The 18,791-nt window shown below is 45.8% G+C and overlaps 10 non-coding genes across 10 annotated transcripts; 6 read left to right on the top strand and 4 right to left on the bottom strand.

The window, feature by feature from the left end:
• The first annotated feature begins 328 nt into the window (after positions 1–328).
• On the top strand, positions 329–401 carry trnav-uac. The gene has a single exon. It is a non-coding gene; the product is annotated as a tRNA-Val (tRNA).
• Positions 402–3,400: 2,999 nt separating this feature from the next.
• trnav-cac lies at positions 3,401–3,473 on the top strand. The gene has a single exon. It is a non-coding gene; the product is annotated as a tRNA-Val (tRNA).
• Positions 3,474–6,184: 2,711 nt separating this feature from the next.
• Positions 6,185–6,257, top strand: trnav-cac. Its single transcript has one exon. It is a non-coding gene; the product is annotated as a tRNA-Val (tRNA).
• A 1,041-nt stretch (positions 6,258–7,298) lies between these two features.
• trnap-ugg lies at positions 7,299–7,388 on the bottom strand. The gene is given in 2 exon segments: positions 7,299–7,334; positions 7,353–7,388. It is a non-coding gene; the product is annotated as a tRNA-Pro (tRNA).
• Positions 7,389–8,622: 1,234 nt separating this feature from the next.
• Positions 8,623–8,695, top strand: trnav-cac. Its single transcript has one exon. It is a non-coding gene; the product is annotated as a tRNA-Val (tRNA).
• Positions 8,696–11,481: 2,786 nt separating this feature from the next.
• On the top strand, positions 11,482–11,554 carry trnav-cac. The gene has a single exon. It is a non-coding gene; the product is annotated as a tRNA-Val (tRNA).
• Positions 11,555–12,974: 1,420 nt separating this feature from the next.
• On the top strand, positions 12,975–13,048 carry trnan-auu. Its single transcript has one exon. It is a non-coding gene; the product is annotated as a tRNA-Asn (tRNA).
• Positions 13,049–16,620: 3,572 nt separating this feature from the next.
• On the bottom strand, positions 16,621–16,693 carry trnav-aac. Its single transcript has one exon. It is a non-coding gene; the product is annotated as a tRNA-Val (tRNA).
• Positions 16,694–16,977: 284 nt separating this feature from the next.
• On the bottom strand, positions 16,978–17,050 carry trnar-acg. The gene has a single exon. It is a non-coding gene; the product is annotated as a tRNA-Arg (tRNA).
• Positions 17,051–17,144: 94 nt separating this feature from the next.
• trnav-uac lies at positions 17,145–17,217 on the bottom strand. Its single transcript has one exon. It is a non-coding gene; the product is annotated as a tRNA-Val (tRNA).
• Positions 17,218–18,791: the final 1,574 nt, after the last annotated feature.

The following is an 18,791-nucleotide window of genomic DNA, read 5'->3' on the forward strand; positions in this document are numbered from 1 at the left end:
TCAAAACACGTAATTATCAATTCTTAAACTCAACTCACGCATTGAATAGGGACACAAATATTGTTTAAAGTCGGTTGCTTTTTTCTGTAGGATTTAAGAACGCTGCATTAATAATAGAAGAGAGCATTTCGCCGTTAGAGATTTGCTCAACAAATGCTTCAGTTCAATATAGGTCCTTCTTCTGGCTTGTAAGTTTAGACATCTGGTTTGAAGAAACAGACGTATTCTTATAAGAAGCGACATGGCCTCTCAGCCGAACCATGCGAAGCTGCAACAAGGCAGTTGAGTTGAAGGAGACACAGGTCCGTTGGAGTCTGCTTTGCCAGCTGCTTCTGTAGTGTAGTGGTTATCACATTCGCTTTACACGCGCATGGTCCCAGGTTCGAAACCGGGCAGAAACATCTGGTGCTTCCAGTTTAGTCCGTTGCTAAATATTACCTCAATCTCGTAACTGGTCTTCATCATCGAGGAATAGCAAACGCTTGGAACTGCAGTGGCGCAAAGGATAAAGCGTCTGACTACGAATCAGGAGATTCCAAGTTCGTCTTGGATAGAGCAGGGACAGGAATGGTTGTTGCAGGTTCCGGGGTTTCGGTGTTTTAGTAAGCTCAGAGAAGGGGGCAAAAGGTGTGGCGCTGCTAGTCAAGGACAGTATTACGGTGGCGGAAAGGATGCTAGATGGGGACTCTTCTTCTGAGGTAGTATGGGCTGAGGTTAGAAACAGGAAAGGAGAGGTCACCCTGTTGGGAGTTTTCTATAGGCCACCGAATAGTTCTAGGGATGTAGAGGAAAGGATGGCGAAGATGATTCTGGAAAAGAGCGAAATTAACAGGTTAGTTGTTATGGGAGACTTTAACTTTCCAAATATTGACTGGAAAAGATATAGTTCGAGTACATTAGATGGGTCATTCTTTGTACAATGTGTGCAGGAGGGTTTCCTGACACAATATGTTGACAGGCCAACAAGAGGCGAGGCCACATTGGATTTGGTTTTGGGTAATGAACCAGGCCAGGTGTTAGATCTGGAGGTAGGTGAGCACTTTGGAAACAGTGACCACAATTCGGTGACCTTTACGTTAGTGGTGGAAAGGGATAAGTATACCCCGCAGGGCAAGAGTTATAGCTGGGGGAAGGGCAATTATGATGCCATTAGACATGACTTAGGATGTGTTGGTTGGAGAAGTAGGCTGCAAGGGTTGGGCACACTGGATATGTGGAGCTTGTTCAAGGAACAGCTATTGCATGTTCTTGATAAGTACGTACCAGTCAGGCAGGGAGGAAGGGGTCGAGCGAGGGAACCGTGGTTTACCAAAGAAGTAGAATCTCTTGTTAAGAGGAAGAAGGAGGCCTATGTGAAGATGAGGCATGAAGTTTCAGTTGGGGCGTTTGATAGTTACAAGGAAGCGAGGAAGGATCTAAAGAGAGAGCTGAGACGAGCAAGGAGGGGACATGAGAAGTCTTTGGCAGGTAGGATCAAGGAAAACCCAAAAGCTTTCTATAGGTATGTCAGGAATAAAAGAATGACTAGGGTAAGAGTAGGGCCAGTCAAGGACAGTGGTGGGAAGATGTGTGTGGAGGCTGAGGAGATAAGCGAGATACTAAATTAATACTTTTCGTCAGTATTCACTCAAGAAAAAGATAATATTGTGGAGGAGAATGCTGAGACCCAGGCTATTAGAATAGATGGCATTGAGGTGCGTAGGGAAGAAGTGTTGGCAATTCTGGACAAGGTGAAATTAGATAAATCCCCGGGGCCGGATGGGATTTATCCTAGGATTCTCTGGGAAGCCAGGGAAGAGATTGCTGAGCCTTTGGCTTTGATTTTTAGGTCATTATTGGCTACAGGAATATGAATGATAAGGGGTAGGTTAGATGGCCTTTAGTTTTTTTCCATGTCGGTGCAACATCGAGGGCCGAAGGGCCTGTACTGCGCTGTATCGTTCTATGTTCTCTGTCTCCTGGCTGGCTCGCAGTTCCGAGTTTTGGCGTCCTCTTTAGTTCGATGGGTTGGACAGCTCTGAATCCCGCCGTCTACGCCGCAAAGAAAACATATTGCTTGCCAACGGAAAACCTCATCGAAAGGCTCATCCGGGACCCGGGACCTCTCGCAAATTCCGACAGCGAGACACCCAAACCGAGAATCATACCCCCTAGACCAACGAGCACCGCAAAAAAGGCCAAACCATACTGTCATTGCCATCGAAAATCGATCTAACATCTGCGGAGAACGCCAAAAGTAGTGCAACATCTCAGGTAGTCAGACGGCATTTGTCGACAGGACAACAAAGTTCGTCTTTCACCATCACCTTTCATTAAAACCGGGACAGGTTAGAAATGTGGTACGTCTTAACCAAGTGAACTCCCGGAGGGAGGAAACAGAACAACAGGAAAGGGCTCTAATGGGGGGCAAGTCAGGAGAGATTAAATGAGAAGAGGCCTTGGGACCCTGGCCACAGAGTTAGGTAAGCATCAAATCAGAGAATAATGACACCACAGTATGAGGCCATTCCGGCCGCCGTGTCTGTGCCAGCTCTCTGTTAGCGCAATGGAAGAAACAAAGAAACAAAATATATGTCTGGAGGAGCTATCGATGGCAGATTGATCAACAACTACCGCCCGGACACAAAGAACAAGTGGAAACAAGATTGAAACCCCAATCTGCGATGGAAGGACACACAAAATGGGTGCAGCATTTACAGTGTGAAACTACTGAACACACACTGAGTGTGAAAGCTGTATTGAGCACAGTGGAAAGATGCGCTGCTGTTCCTCGAGTGGCTGTTGAGCTTCTTTGGAACATTTCACGACGCCGAGGTCCGGGAGGTCAGCGTGAAGATCCAGCTCCCCAGTCAGTTCAATTCTCCACTTTGGCTCTGTGGATTAGATGGGTCACGTCCCTGTGGTTAACACAGATCTGGAGCATCAATTTTGTCCAAACGCACTCCAGCTCAGACACTGTCTCTCTCTCTCCCTCGGGCATCATCTGTGGGGAGAGAAACGACGTAAACATTCCGAGTCCTGAGAAATCTTTTTCAGAGTGGGCCAATGTAAATCAACCCCGCCGTCAGCATCGCAAACAATTCGTAATCTTTGACCTGGAGTAAAGAGCCTGTCCTGGATTTAAACCCACGACCACTCCCATAGGCATTGATTGAAAATCCTTAAACGAGAACCAGACCTCGAGACCAAGAGCACAAATTTAAGACCGACATTCAGGAAAATATAACTTATGTTAATTTCGATATAATTTCTACATCTCACGGCTTTATATGTTGAGACATCTGTTAATTTAAGAAACAGCTGTCGCTTGCAACAAGGGACCTGGCCTCTCAAACAGACCATCAGAATCTGCAGCAACACAGTGAGGTTGTACATTCCGCACGTCCATTGATGGCCAGCGGTTTCTGTAGCGTAGTGGTTATCACATTCGCCTCACACGCGAAAGGTCCCCGGTTCGAAACCGGGCAGAAACATCGAACATTTGGCATTTTGTGTGAGAAAAGTTTGCACAATTATTGGGCACAAAATAATTCTATTTCCTGAATGTTGCCGGAATCTCGTGTGTTCCAGGACTATGAAATTTCGTCTCACACGAGCCACTACACTGAATTGAACATTAAGGCCCAAGCACTGAATTTTCGGCAGGCAATGAGAGGTGAAGAATTTTCATATCTTGGCACACCTCGGATATTAGCAGCTAGTTCATCCACAACAGAGTTTCAGCGATTTACAAATGAACATATTTAATCACCATCTCAAACATGTCTAAATGTGTGACAAATGCAATTTATTGCGGATGCTTCAAACGGAAACAAAAACAGAAAATACTGGATAATCTCAGCAGGTCTGACAGCCTCTGGGGAGCGAAATGGCAGCTGTCGTTTCCAGTCAAGTGGACTCTTTGTCAAAGCTGGAGAACTGGAACTGGAGATTCAGACGATTGTGGGTGGGGGGTGGGGGTGTTGGAGTGCTGTATTGGGTCTCGATAGAGGGCTAGCAATAGGTGGGAAATGACGAAAATGTCTCGGGCAGAAAGAAAAAGGCAATGTAAATGAGGCTAATCAAGGCTATGAAAGGTGCTGATGGCGCATCAAGCGGTCAGAATGTGTTAATGGCAGAACAAAGGTAAGCAGTGCGTCAGAGAACAATTACAAACAGGGATCTGATTGCTGAAGTAGGATGGTATGGGCTGGTGGGAGGTGGGCGATGCTGAGGGTAAAACATATCAATGGAAGGGATGATAAGCTGATGGAAAAAACATGTGGTGAAGGGGGAAGTGAGAGTTCACAGTCTGAAGTTGTTGAACTGATAAAATGAAAGGGACATAGAGCTGCCTGAGTCCACCAGAATTAGTCAATAGAAATGTGAATGCCCACACATAGACAAACTTCTCGGGAACGTATTGGTTCCATGCAGCTTGAGCTCAGCTTCTCAAAGCAAACCCAATGTGAATGAATCCCGCCGTCGACGCCGCAAAGAAATGAAGAAAACATGCGGTTTGACCAACGGGAAAACCTCATCGAAGGGCTCGTCCGGGATTTGAAATCTGGACCTCTCGTAAATTCCGACAGCGACACACCCAAATGGAGAATCATACCCCTCGACCAACGAGCCCCGCAAAAAGAGTCAAAGCATACTGTCATTGCCATCGAAAATCAATCTAACATCTGCGGAGAACGCCAAAAGTACTGCAACATCTCAGGTAGTCAGGCGGCATTTGTCGACGGGCCAACAAAGTTCGTCTTTCACCGTCACCTTTCATTCAAACCGGGACAGGTTAGAAATGTTGTACGTCTTAACCAAGTGAATTACCGGAGGGGGGAAACAGAACAACAGGAAAGGGCTCTAATGGGGGGCAAGTCAGGAGAGAATAAATGAGAAGAGGCCGTGGGACCCTGGCCACAGAGTTAGGTTAGCATCAAATCAGAGAATAATGACACCACAGTATGAGGCCATTCCGGCCGCCGTGTCTGTGCCAGCTCTCTGTTTGCGCAATGGAAGAAACAATGAAACAAAAGATATGTCTGGAGGAGCTATCGATGGCAGATTGTTCAACAACTACCGCCCGGACACAAAGAACAAGTGGAAACAAGATTGAAACCCAAATCTGCGATGGAAGGACACACAGAATGGGTGCAGCATTTACAGTGTGAAACTACTGAAAACACACTGAGTGTGAAAGCTGCATTGAGCACAGTGGAAAGATGCGCTGCTGTTCCTCGAGTGGCTGTTGAGCTTCTTTGGAACATTTCACGACGCCGAGGTCCGGGAGGTCAGCGTTAAGATCCAGCTCCCCAGTCAGTTCAATTCTCCACTTTGGCTCTGTGGATTAGATGGGTCACGTCCCTGTGGTTAACACAGATCTGGAGCATCAATTTTATCCAAACGCACTCCAACTCAGACACTGTCTCTCTCTCTCTCTCTCTCTCTCGAGCATCATCTGTGGGGAGAGAAACGACGTAAACATTCCGAGTCCTGAGAAATCTTTTTCAGGGTGGGCCAATGTAAATCAACCCCGCCGTCAGCATCGCAAACAATTCGTAATCTCTGACCTGGAGTAAAGAGCCTGTCCTGGATTTAAACCCACGACCACTCCCATAGGCATTGATTGAAAATCCTTAAACGAGAACCAGACCTCGAGAACTAAGAGCACAAATTTAAGACCGACATTCAGCAAAATATAACTTATGTTAATTTCGATATAATTTCTACATCTCACGGATTGGATTCGATTGGATTTGTTTATTGTCACGTGTACCGAGGTACAGTGAAAAGTATTTTTCTGCAAGCAGCTCAACAGATCATTCAGTACATGGGAAGAAAAGGGAATTAAACAGAATTCAAGAAAATACATGAGAATACATAATAGGGCAACACAATATATACAATGTACTACATAAGCATTGGCATCGGATGAAGCAGACACGCGTGTAGTGTTAATGAGGTCAGTCCATAAGAGGGTCATTTAGGAGTCTGGTGACAGTGGGGAAGAAGCTGTTTTTGAGTCTGTTCGTCCGTGTTCTCAGACTTCTGAATCTCCTGCCCGGCTTTATATGTTGAGACATCTGTTAATTTCAGAAACAGCTGTCGCTTGCAACAAGGGACCTGGCCTCTCAAACAGAGCATCAGCATCTGCAGCAACACAGTGAGGTTGTACATTCCGCACGTCCATTCATTGGGAGCGGTTTCTGTAGTGTAGTGGTTATCACATTCGCCTCACACGCGAAAAGTCCCCGGTTCGAAACCGGGCAGAAACATCGAGCATTTAGCATTTCGTGTGAGAAAAGTTTGCACAATTATTGGGCACAAAATAATTCTGTTTCCTGAATGTTGCCGGAATCTCGTGTGTTCCAGGACTATGATATTTGTCTCACATGAGCCACCACACTGAATTGAACATTAAGGCCCAAGCACTGAATTTTCGGCAGGCAATGAGAGGTGAAGAATTTTCATATCTTGGCACACCTCGGATATTAGCAGCTAGTTCATCCACAACAGAGTTTCAGCGATTTACAAATGAACATATTTAATCACCATCTCAAACGTGTCTAAATGTGTGACAAATGCAACTTACTGCGGATGCTTCAAACCGAAACAAAAACAGAAAATGCTGGATAATCTCAGCAGGTCTGACAGCCTCTGGGGAGCGAAATGGCAGCTGTCGTTTCCAGTCAAGCGGACTCTTTGTCGAAGCTGGAGAACTGGAACTGGAGAGTCAGACGATTGTGGGTGGGGGGGTGGGGGGTGTATTGGGTCTCGATAGAGGGCTAGCAATAGGTGGGAAATGACGAAAATGTCTCGGGCAGAAAGAAAAAGGGAATATAAATGAGGCGAATCAAGGCTATGAAAGGTGCTGATGGCGCATCAAGCGGTCAGAATGTGTTAATAGCAGAACAAAGGTAAGCAGTGCGTCAGAGAACAATTACAAACAGGGATCAGATTGCTGAAGTAGGATGGTATGGGCTGGGGGGAGGTGGGCGATGCTGAGGGTAAAACATATCAATGGAAGGGATGATAAGGTGATGGAAAAAACATGTGTTGAAGGGGGAAGTGAGAGTTCACAATCTGAAGTTGTTGAACTGATAAAATGAAAGGGACAAAGAGCTGTCTGAGTCCACCAGAATTAGTCAATAGAAATGTGAATGCCCACCCATAGACAAACTTCTCGGGAACGTATTGGTTCCACGCAGCTTGAGCTCAGCGTCTCAAAGCAAACCCAATGTGAATGAATCCCGCCGTCGACGCTGCAAAGAAATGAAGAAAACATGCGGTTTGACCAACGAGAAAAGCTCATCGAAGGGCTCGTCCGGGATTTGAACCCGGGACTTCTCGCAAATTCCGACAGCGACACACCCAAAGCGAGAATCATACCCCTAGACCAACGAGCCCCACAAAAAGAGTCAAAGCATACTGTCATTGCCATCGAAAATCAATCTAACATCTGCGGAGAACGCCAAAAGTACTGCAACATCTCAGGTAGTCAGACGGCATTTGTCGACAGGACAACAAAGTTCGTCTTTCACCATCACCTTTCATTAAAACCGGGACAGGTTAGAAATGTGGTACGTCTTAACCAAGTGAATTACCGGAGGGAGGAAAGAGAACAACAGGAAAGTGCTCTAATGGGGGGCAAGTCAGGAGAGATTAAATAAGAAGAGGCCTTGGGACCCTGGCCACAGAGTTAGGTTAGCATCGAATCAGAGAATAATTACACCACAGTATGAGGCCATTCCGGCCGCCGTGTCTGTGCCAGCTCTCTGTTAGCGCAATGGAAGAAACAAAGAAACAAAAGATATGTCTGGAGGAGCTATCGATGGCATATTGATCGACAACTACCGCCCGGACACAAAGAACAAGTGGAAACAAGATTGAATCCCAAATCTGCGATGGAAGGACACACAAAATGGGTGCAGCATTTACAGTGTGAAACTACTGAACACACACTGAGTGTGAAAGCTGTATTGAGCACAGTGGAAAGATGCGCTGCTTGTTCCTCGAGTGGCTGTTGAGCTTCTTTGGAACATTTCACGACGCCGAGGTAAGGGAGGTCCGCGTTAAGTTCCAGCTCCCCAGTCAGTTCAATTCTCCACTTTGGCTCTGTGGATTAGATGGGTCACGTCCCTGTGGTTAACACAGATCTGGGGCATCAATTTTATCCAAACGCACTCCAGCTCAGACACTGTCTCTCTCTCTCTCGAGCATCATCTGTGGGGAGAGAAACGACGTAAAAATTCCGAGTCCTGAGAAATCTTTTTCAGAGTGGGCCAATGTAAATCAACGCCGTCGTCAGCACCGCAAACAATTCATAATCTCTGAACTGGAGTAAAGAGCCTGTCCTGGATTTAAACCCACGACCACTCCCATAGGCATTGATTTAAAATCCCTAAACGAGAAACAAACTTCGACACCAAAGAGCACAAATTTGAGACCGACATTAAGCAAAAATAACTTATGCTAATTTCGATATAATTTCTACATCTCACGGCTTTATATGTTGAGACATCTGTTAATTTAAGAAACAGCTGTCGCTTGCAACAAGGGACCTGGTCTCTCAAACAGACCATCAGAATCTGCAGCAACACAGTGAGGTTGTACATTCCGCACGTCCATTAATCGGCAGCGGTTTCTGTAGTGTAGTGGTTATCACATTCGCTTCACACGCGAAAGGTCCCCGGTTCGAAACCGGGCAGAAACATCGAACTTTTAGCATTTCGTGTGAGAAAAGTGTGCCCAATTAATGGCCACAAAATAATTCTGTTTCCTGAATGTTGCCGGAATCTCGTGTGTTCCAGGATTATGAGATTTCGTCTCACATGAGCCACCAAACTGAATTGAACATTAAGGCCCAAGCACTGAATTTTCGGCAGGCAATGAGAGGTGAAGAATTTTCATACCTTCGCACAACTCGGATATTAGCAGCTAGTTCATCCACAACAGAATTTCAGCGATTTACAAATGAACATATTTAATCACCATCTCAAACATGTCTAAATGTATGACAAATGCAACTTACTGCGGATGCTTCAAACGGAAACAAAAACAGAAAATACTGGATAATCTCAGCAGGTCTGACAGCCTCTGGGGAGCGAAATGGCAGCTGTCGTTTCCAGTCAAGTGGACTCTTTGTCAAAGCTGGAGAACTAGAATTGGAGATTCAGACGATTGTGGGTGGGGGGGGGGGGGGGGTGGCGTGCTGTATTGGGTCTCGATAGAGGGCTAGCAATAGGTGGGAAATGACGAAAATGTCTCGGGCAGAAAGAAAAAGTAAATGAGGCTAATCAAGGCTATGAAAGGTGCTGATGTTGCATCAAGCGGTCAGAATGTGTTAATGGCAGAACAAAGGTAAGCAGTGCGTCAGAGAACAATTACAAACAGGGATCAGATTGCTGAAGTAGGATGGTATGGGCTGGGGGGAGGGGGGGGCAATGCTGAGGGTAAAAATTATCAATGGAAGGGATGATAAGTTGATGGAAAAAACATATGGTGGAGGGGGAAGTGAGAGTTCACAGTCTGAAGTTGTTGAACTGATAAAATGAACACAGTAAGAAGTCTTACAACACCAGGTTAAAGTCCAACAGGTTTGTTTCAAACACGAGCTTTCGGAGCACGGCTCCTTCTTCAGGTGAATGGAAAGGCTTGTTCCAGAAATGTTTATATAGACACAGTCAGAGATGCCCCGGAATGCGAGCACCTGCAGGCAATCAAATCATCAAAGATGCAGAGAGAGAGGCATCTTTGATGATTTGATTGCCTGCAGGTGCTCGCATTCCGGGGCATCTCTGACTGTGTCTATATAAACATTTCTGGAACAAGCCTTTCCATTCACCTGAAGAAGGAGCCGTGCTCCGAAAGCTCGTGTTTGAAACAAACCTGTTGGACTTTAACCTGGTGTTGTAAGACTTCTTACTGTGCTCACCCCAGTCCAACGCCGGCATCTCCACATCATGATAAAATGAAAGGGACAAAGAGCTGCCTGAGTCCACCAGAATTAGTCAATAGAAATGTGAATGCCCACACATAGACAAGCTTCTCGGGAACGTATTGGTTCCATGCAGTTTGAGCTCAGCTTCTCAAAGCAAACCCAATGTGAATGAATCCCGCTGTCTCCGCCGCAAAGAAATGAAGAAAACATGCGGTTTGACCAACGGAAAACCTCATCGACGGGCTCGTCCGGGATTTGAACCCGGGACCTCTCGCAAATTCCGACTGCAACACACCCAAAGAGAGAATCATACCCCTAGACCAACGAGCCCCGCAAACAGAGGCAAAACATACTGTCATTGCCATCGAAAATCAATCTAACATCTGCGGAGAACGCCAAAAGTACTGCAACATCTCAGGTCGTCAGGCGGCATTTGTCGACAGGACAACAAAGTTCGTCTTTCACCATCACCTTTCATTAAAACCGGGACAGGTTAGAAATGTGGTACGTCTTAACCAAGTGAATTACCGGGGGAGGAAAGAGAACAACAGGAAAGGGCTCTAATCGGGGGCAAATCAGGAGAGATAAAATGAGAAGAGGCCTTGGGTCCCTGGCCACAGAGTTAGGATGGCATCAGATCAGAGAATAATGGCACCACAGTATGAGGCCATTCCGGCCGCCGTGTCTGTGCCAGCTCTCTGTTAGCGCAATGGAAGAAACAAAGAAACAAAAGATATGTCTGGAGGAGCTATCGATGGCAGATTGATCAACAACTACCGCCCGGACGCAAAGAACAAGTGGAAACAAGATTCAAACCCAAACCTGCGATGTAAGGGCACACAAAATGGGTGCAGCATTTACAGTGTGAAACTGCTGAACACACACTGAGTGTGAAAATGGATTGAGCCCAGTGGAATGATGCGCTGCTGTTCCTCGAGTGTCTGTTGAGCTTCTTTGGAACATTTCACGACGCCGAGGTCCGGGAGGTCAGCGTTAAGATCCAGATCTCCAGTCAGCTCAATTCTCCACTTTGGCTCTGTGGATTAGATGGGTCACGTCCCTGTGGTTAACACAGATCTGGAGCATCAATTTTATCCAAACGCACTCCAGCTCAGACACTGTCTCTCTCTCTCGAGCATCATCTGTTGGGAGTGAAACGACGTAAACATTCCGAGTCCTGAGAAATCTTTTTCAGAGTGAGCTAATGTAAATCAACCCCGCCATCAGCATCGCAAACAATTCATAATCTCTGACCTGGAGTAAAGAGCCTGTCCTGGATTTAAACCCACGACCACTCCCATAGGCATTGATTGAAAATCCCTAAACGAGGACCAGACCTCGAGGCCAAAGAGCTCAAATATAAGACCGACATTAAGAAAAGTATAACTTATGTTAATTTCGATATAATTTCTACATCTCACGGCTTTATATGTTGAGACATCTGTTAATTTAAGAAACAACTGTCGTCTGTAACAAGGGACCTGGCCTCTCAAACAGACCATCAGAATCTGCAGCAACACAGTGAGGTTGTACATTCCCACGGCCATTGATTGGCAGCGGTTTCTGTAGTGTAGTGGTTATCACATTCGCCTCACACGCGAAAGGTCCCCGGTCCGAAACCAGGCAGAAACATCGAGCATTTCGTGTAAGAAATGTTTGCACAATTATCGGGCACAAAATAATTCTGTTCCTGAATGTTGCCGGAATCTCGTGTGTTCCAGGACTATGAAATTTCGTCTCACATGAGCCACTAAACTGAATTGAACATTAAGGCCCACGCACTGAATTTTCGGCAGGCAATGAGAGGTGAAGAATTTTCATATCTTGGCACAGCTCGGATATTAGCAGCTAGTTCATCCACAACAGAGTTTCAGCGATTTACAAATGAACATATTTAATCACCATCTCAAACATGTCTAAATGTATGACAAATGCAACTTACTGTGGATGCTTAAAACGGAAACAAAAACAAAAAATACTGGATAATCTCAGCAGGTCTGACAGCCTCTGGGGAGCGAAATGGCAGCTGTCGTTTCCAGTCAAGTGGACTCTTTGTCAAAGCTGGAAAACTGGAATTGGAGATTCAGACGATGGGGGGTGGGGGTGGGGGTGGGGGTGGCGGCGTGCTGTATTGGGCCTCGATAGAAAATGTCTCGGGCAGAAAGAAAAGGGGAATGTAAATGAGGCTAATCAAGGCTATGAAAGGTGCTGATGTTGCATCAAGCGGTCAGAATGTGTTAATGGCAGAACAAAGGTAAGCAGTGCGTCAGAGAACAATTACAAACAGGGATCTGATTGATCAAGTAGGATGGTATGGGCTGGGTGGAGGGGGGCAATGTTGAGGGTAAAACATATCAATGGAAGGAATGAAAAGTTGATGGAAAAAACATGTAGTGGAGGGGGAAGTGAGAGTTCACAGTCTGAAGTTATTGAACTGATAAAATGAAAGGGATAAAGAGCTGTCTGAGTCCACCAGAATTAGTCAATAGAAATGTGAATGCCCACACATAGACAAACTTCTCGTGAACGTGTTGGATCCATGCAGTTTGAGCTCAGCTTCTCAAAGCATACCCAATGTGAATGAATCCCGCCGTCTACGCCGCAAAGAAATGAAGAAAACATGTTACTTGACCAACGGAAAACCTCATCGAAGGGCTCATCCGGGATTTGAACCCGGGACCTCTCACAAATTCCGACAGCGAGACACCCAACGCGAGAATCATATCCCTAGACCAACGAGTCCCCGCGAAAAAAGCTAATGCATACTGTCATTGCCATCGAAAATCAATCTAACATCTGCGGAGAACGCCAAAAGTACTGCAACATCTCAGGGAGTCAGGCGGCATTTGTCGACAGGACAACAAAATTCGTCTTTCACCATCACCTTTCATTAAAAACCGTTTTTTATGCCCGCGGGACCATGTGTACTCTCCTTCCAGGTATTTTCCGCACTTCCTCACAGGACCAATATTACCAGCATTCTCATTCGGTCTCTGGCAATCAGAGGATTGGCCGTGACTGTTGAAATACACAGAGTTGTGATCCTATTGTCGTCTCCGTGGCGCAATCGTTTAGCGCGTTCGGCTATTAACCGAAAGGTTGGTGGTTCGATCCCACCCAGAGACGAATTGTTGTTCCACTCCTGGATGATATGTTTTTTGGGGCTGTTTAGGACAGGGCTAAATCGCTGCCTTTTCACCCTGCATATAAATCCCGCGGGGCTTTCCGTTCACAAGTTCTGACAATACCTTTTGAAATGTTCTATTGATTCTTCTTCTCTCGCCAATTGTTGCGCCAGACTCCAAATGATAACAACTCACAGTGCAATCAACATGATTTGCTTACATAAGGTGAGGTGGCCAAGAGGAAAGGCGTTGGTCTCGTAAACCAAAAATCGCGTGTTCGAATCCCGCCCGTGCCTCGGTGATCCATTTAAAGTCCTCTGTAACGTTTCGTTATCTCACAAACACTTATTGCATGAAATATCATCCACCTATCTTCTTCAGAGGACATTTAAACTTCATGAATTTTAACCTAATGAAAATAATTCCAAACAATCTGGCCTCTGAAAAAAGCGATGTTCAAAACCATAATAAAGAAAACTAGTCTGTTGAGCCCTGCTATTATTCTGTTTTCTCACGTCCGCATGTCCTCCAAAGTCTTGGCATTCTTTCGATTTCGTCGCATCCATGGTGTGAACCGAGAACTCCAGGGATGATTTGCACAGATTAAGCATCATTTTTTGATTAGAAACACCTATAGTGACAAAGATAGTGTATAAACAGCTGAAATTTAGATTTCTGTCTAGGTTTCCCGTCCTGATATGCATTGCAGTCAACACTGAATCCACTCAACAGCCGAATTCTAACACGGAGTAAACCGAATCCGGCAGCAGAGGGCGCCAAATTCAAGCACGGCGTCAGAAACTCACCTGATGGTGTCGGCCAAGCCAATAGGATGGGAGGCGAGTGATGTCACAATAGACCCTCTCCCTGCAGTGCACTAAGTTCCCTCTCTCCTACACAATCCCTGACTCAGTTCAGTTCAGTTCACTGGGAGAGATTCAGTCAGACATGGTTGTGATAATACTGGCGGCGCTTTGGCACAGTAAGTAGTTACAGTGTTAATTAAACCAGATTAGCATAGTAATACACATAGGCTAGAGTATAATTAACGATCGGGAATGTCTATGAAGTGCCTGCATCAGAGGTCCCAGAAAATGCCGCAGATACAAGTAGATTTATATCAACTCTGTTTAAACTCAGGGCGGCACGGTGGCGCAATGGTTGGCACTGCTGCCTCATAGCACTGAGGACACGGGTTCGATCCCGGTCCCAGATCACTGTCCGTGTGGTGTTTGAACATTCTCACTCCCACAACCTAGATGTACAGGCTAAGTGGAGTGGCCACGCTAAAAAGCACCTCTTAGTTGAACAAACTCTAAATTTATAAAGGAACAACAATCTGTTCATTTCAGTCCTTCACTTTCGCAGGCCGGCAATGTGCAATCCAGTAGCTCAGTCACCAGTGACAATAACAGTCTCAGAAGGGGCTTCGGTGAAGTTAAATTGCCAATATAAAGGCCCCAACATGTACAAAATGCAATGATATCAGGAGAAACCGGCACAGCCACCGAGATGGATTATCGCCAACACCTCAGCAATGAAGAAAGATGTGGGTTCAGGACGATATCTGGCGTTTGCTGACAAATCTAAACAGATCGGTTACCTCAGTATAAGCGCATTCGATGTGGAGGACGGGGTGGTCTATTACTGCTCACTCGTTCGAGAAAACCTAAAGCCCCGTACACAACCCTGAGTGAGTGTTTACAGCATCACTGAGGTTCCTTTCCGAGAAGGAATTGATCCCAGGCTCAGGCAAGCAATCAGGTCTATTTACCGGACATGTCTCTGTCCTTGTGTAGATCAAGAGAGGAATAGTTTGGGAAATCTTGAGAGCTATGGTTGAAAATATCAGCCATGATTGAATGGCAGAGCGGATTCGATGGGCCAAGTGGCCTAATTCTGCTCCTAAGTCTAATGGTCTTATGGTCTTATTATGGTCTATCATACCGCAAATTTTATTGTAACTTTAAAATCAGAATATCTACCTACCAGCAGAGGGTGGCACTCAACTGAGGAGATGGACGAAAATCATGGCCTGCTCTCGCAGAAAGTCCAAGGACAAAGATTCCTCGTTACCTGTTCTTTTAGCGAAATGCAGAATGCATCAATACGTGCTGCGGTACAAAATGTACAAGGTACTTAATAGGCGGCACTGTGGTTCAGTGGGTTGCACTGCTGCCTTATGCTCCTAGGATCCGCGTTCGATTCCCGGCTTGGTTCTCTATCTGTGCGGAGTCTGCACGTCCTCCCCGTGTCTGCGTGGGTTTCGTCCGGGTCCTCCGGTTTCCTCCCACAAGTCCCGAAAAGACGTGCTGTTAGGTGAATTGGACATTCTGAATTCTCCCTCTGTGTAGCTGAACAGGGGTCGAAGTGTGGTGACTCGGCAATTTTCACAGTAACTTCATTGCAGTGTTAATGTAAGCCTACTTATGACACTAGTGAAGATTATTATTACGACAATGTACGCTTAATGTATAATAACCGCCGAGCAACATGAGAATTACTATCAGTTGGGACATGGGAAGCACATCGTGCCAGGTTTAGACTTTAATAGAAATCAATTTTTCGATCGAAAATACCTGAAATTTCTGTTGACACGGCATGTCTTCTGTTCGATTCCCACGCAGATCAGGGACATACTTCGCCCATTTATGTTATGAAGAGACGTTGCATAGTTTTGGGTGTACAAGATTATGAGGGGCATGGCAGGGTGGATAGGGAGCAGTTGTTCATTTAGACATGTTTGAAATGGTGATTAAAATGTTCATCTGCATCTGTAAACCCAAAAGATTCTGTGGTGGATGAACAAACTGCTTCCATTGATATGTCTTCCTCTCACATTGTCTCCCCCTCCCCATTCCCCTAGCCAATTGCATCCCTCTTGGGAAATCCGCCCCTTGTTCCTCATTGTCATCTGCCATTAACACATTCTAATCTTCTAATCGCCTCTGTCAGCACAGTTCTTAACACTAATTAGAAACATTTAAATTCCCTTTTTCTTTCGACACAACACATTTTTGTTATTCCCCACCCATCGCTGGCCGTCTGTCGAGGCCCAATGCTTCACGCACCCCCCCCCCCCCCCCCCCAACACGTCCCCCCCCCAACACGTCCTCCACACACTCCGCCAGTCTACACCTGACCAAAGATCCAGTTGTCCAGCTTCGACAGAGTCACCCAGACTCGAAACGACACTTGCCATCTCTCTCCACAGAGGCTGTCAGACCTGATGAGACAGTCCTGTGTTTTGTTTTTGTTTCCCATTGACCCATCCGCAGTAAGTTGCTTTTATCGTACATTTAGAAATGTTTGAAATGGTGATTAAATATGTTCATCTGCATCAGTAAACCCAATAGATTCTGTGGTGGATGAACAAACTGCTAATATCCGAATCGTGGCAAAATAGGGAAGGCTTTTCTTCCCCCGGCGTCTTGAAAATTCCGTATTTCTGACATTGTTGCAGGAATTTTAATATCTCATGAGAGACCAAATCTCATGTTCCTCGAACGTGCGAGATTGAGGAAGAAAGGTATTTTGTGCAAACATTCGTCACACAAAATGAGAAGCACGCGATGTTTCTGCCCGGTCTCGAACCGGGGACTCTTCGCGTGTTAGGCGAATGTGATAACTACTACACTACAGAAACTGCTGGGGGCTGCAGCTTCTAACGGTTCTGCTGAGAGGCCATGCAAGTTATTGGAAGAAGCCGTTCCTTTAAAACTCATGTCTCAACTTATCAAAGGATCAGATATTGAACTTTGCTGAACTGGAGATAAGTTATGCTTTGCTTGAAGTTCAATTGAGAGGGCAGGGCTTTCATAATTAACCACAGCTGAAACGAGAATTGATGATGCCCTGCTCACTTTGCTCTGCATCGGGAACTAGCTGTCCGACCCACTGAACTAAAGGGGACGCCAAAACTAGGAACTGCGAGCTAGCCAGGAGTCGAACCTGGAATCTCCTGATTCGTAGTCAGACGCGTTATCCATTGCGCCACTGGCCCACAGCAGTTATAGGCTTCTGTTATTCCTCGATGATAAAGATCAGTTACGAGATTGAGGTAATATTTAGCGACAGACTAACCTGGACACACCAGATGTTTCTACCCGGTTTCGAACCGGGGACCATTTGCGTGTAATGCGAATGTGATAACCACTACACTACAGAAACAGCTGGCAGCGCAGACTCCAACGGACCTGTGTCACTTTCAACTCAACTGCCTTGTTGCAGCTTCGCATGGTTCGGCTGAGAGGCCATGTCACTTCTTACAAGAACACGTCTATTTCTTTAAAACAGATGTCTAAACTTACAAGCCAGTAGAAGAACCTATATTGAAATGAAGAAATTAATGGGCTGTTTCGCACAGGGCTAAATCGCTGGCTTTGACAGCAGACCAAGCAGGCCAGGAGCACGGTTCGATTCCCGTAACAGCCTCCCCGAACAGGCGCCGGAATGTGGCGACAAGGGGCTTTTCACAGTAACTTCATTGAAGCCTACTCGTGACTATAAGCAATTTTGATTTCATTTCATTTCAATTTCTTCAGCAAATCTCTAACGGCGAAATGCTCTCTTCTATTATTAATGCAGCATTCTTAAATCCTACAGAAAAAAACAACCGACTTTACACAATATTTGTTTCCTTATTCAATGCTTGAGTTGAGTTTAAGAATTGACAATTATGTGTTTCTTATATTTGACCTCTTTGTGTTTTGGTGTGTAAAATGCTGCAGCCTAAATACCGTTCATGTGGAAGAAAGGGGGGATAATTGTAAATCAACTTTGAGCCTGGATTCCCACACTGGCTTTTCCTGTTTCTCCATCAGGAAAACCGTTTTTACTTTCCCAATGCTGGTTCAGTTAAGTCTCTGGCATTTCCTCTAAGTCAGTTACAGTATCGTTTGTGTCTGTCCTTTTGAGTACACATTACTTTCAGACAGCCTTCAATCTGGCCTGTTGCATTTGCTGATCCCAATGCCATCTACTCTGCATTGGAGAGACTAAATGCCGACTGGGTGACCGCTTTGGAAAACACCTTCGCTCCATCGACAAGCTGGTGGCAGACTCTCCTGTCGCTTGCTATTTGAACTCACTGTCCTGCTCTCATGTCCACATGTCTGATCTTGGCCTGCTGCAATGTTCCCATGTAGCTCAGCACAACGCCGAGGAACAGCCTCCATCGTCTGAATAGGCACGGTACAGCCTTGCGGATTTTACAGTACGCTCAACAACTTCGTACCGTGAAATCACTCTTCCCACTTCACCACATGTTTATTTCCATCAACTTATTTTCATTGCTTCCATTGATATGTCTTCCTCTCCCATTGCTTCCCCCTCCCCATTCCCCAAGCCAATCGCATCCCTCTAGGGAAATCCGCCCCTTGTTCCTCATTGTCATCTGCCATTAACACATTCTAATCTTCTAATCGCCTCTGTCAGCACAGTTCTTAACACTGATTAGAAACATTTACATTCCCTTTTTCTTTCGACCCAACACATTTTTGTTATTCTCCACCCATCGCTGGCCGTCTGTCGAGGCCCAACGCTTCACGCTCCCCACCCACACCGCCAGTCTACACCTGACCAAAGATCCAGTTGTCCAGCTTCGACAAAGAGTCACCCAAACTCGAAACGACACTTGCCATCTCTCTCCACAGAGGCTGTCAGACCAGCTGAGACTGTCCTGTGTTTTCTGTTTTTCTTTCCCATTGACGCACACGCAGTAAGTTGCAGGATAGTGTTTAAGT

The sequence above is a fragment of the Scyliorhinus canicula genome, unplaced genomic scaffold (genome assembly GCF_902713615.1).
Source record: "Scyliorhinus canicula unplaced genomic scaffold, sScyCan1.1, whole genome shotgun sequence".
Taxonomy (NCBI): Eukaryota; Metazoa; Chordata; class Chondrichthyes; order Carcharhiniformes; family Scyliorhinidae; genus Scyliorhinus; species Scyliorhinus canicula.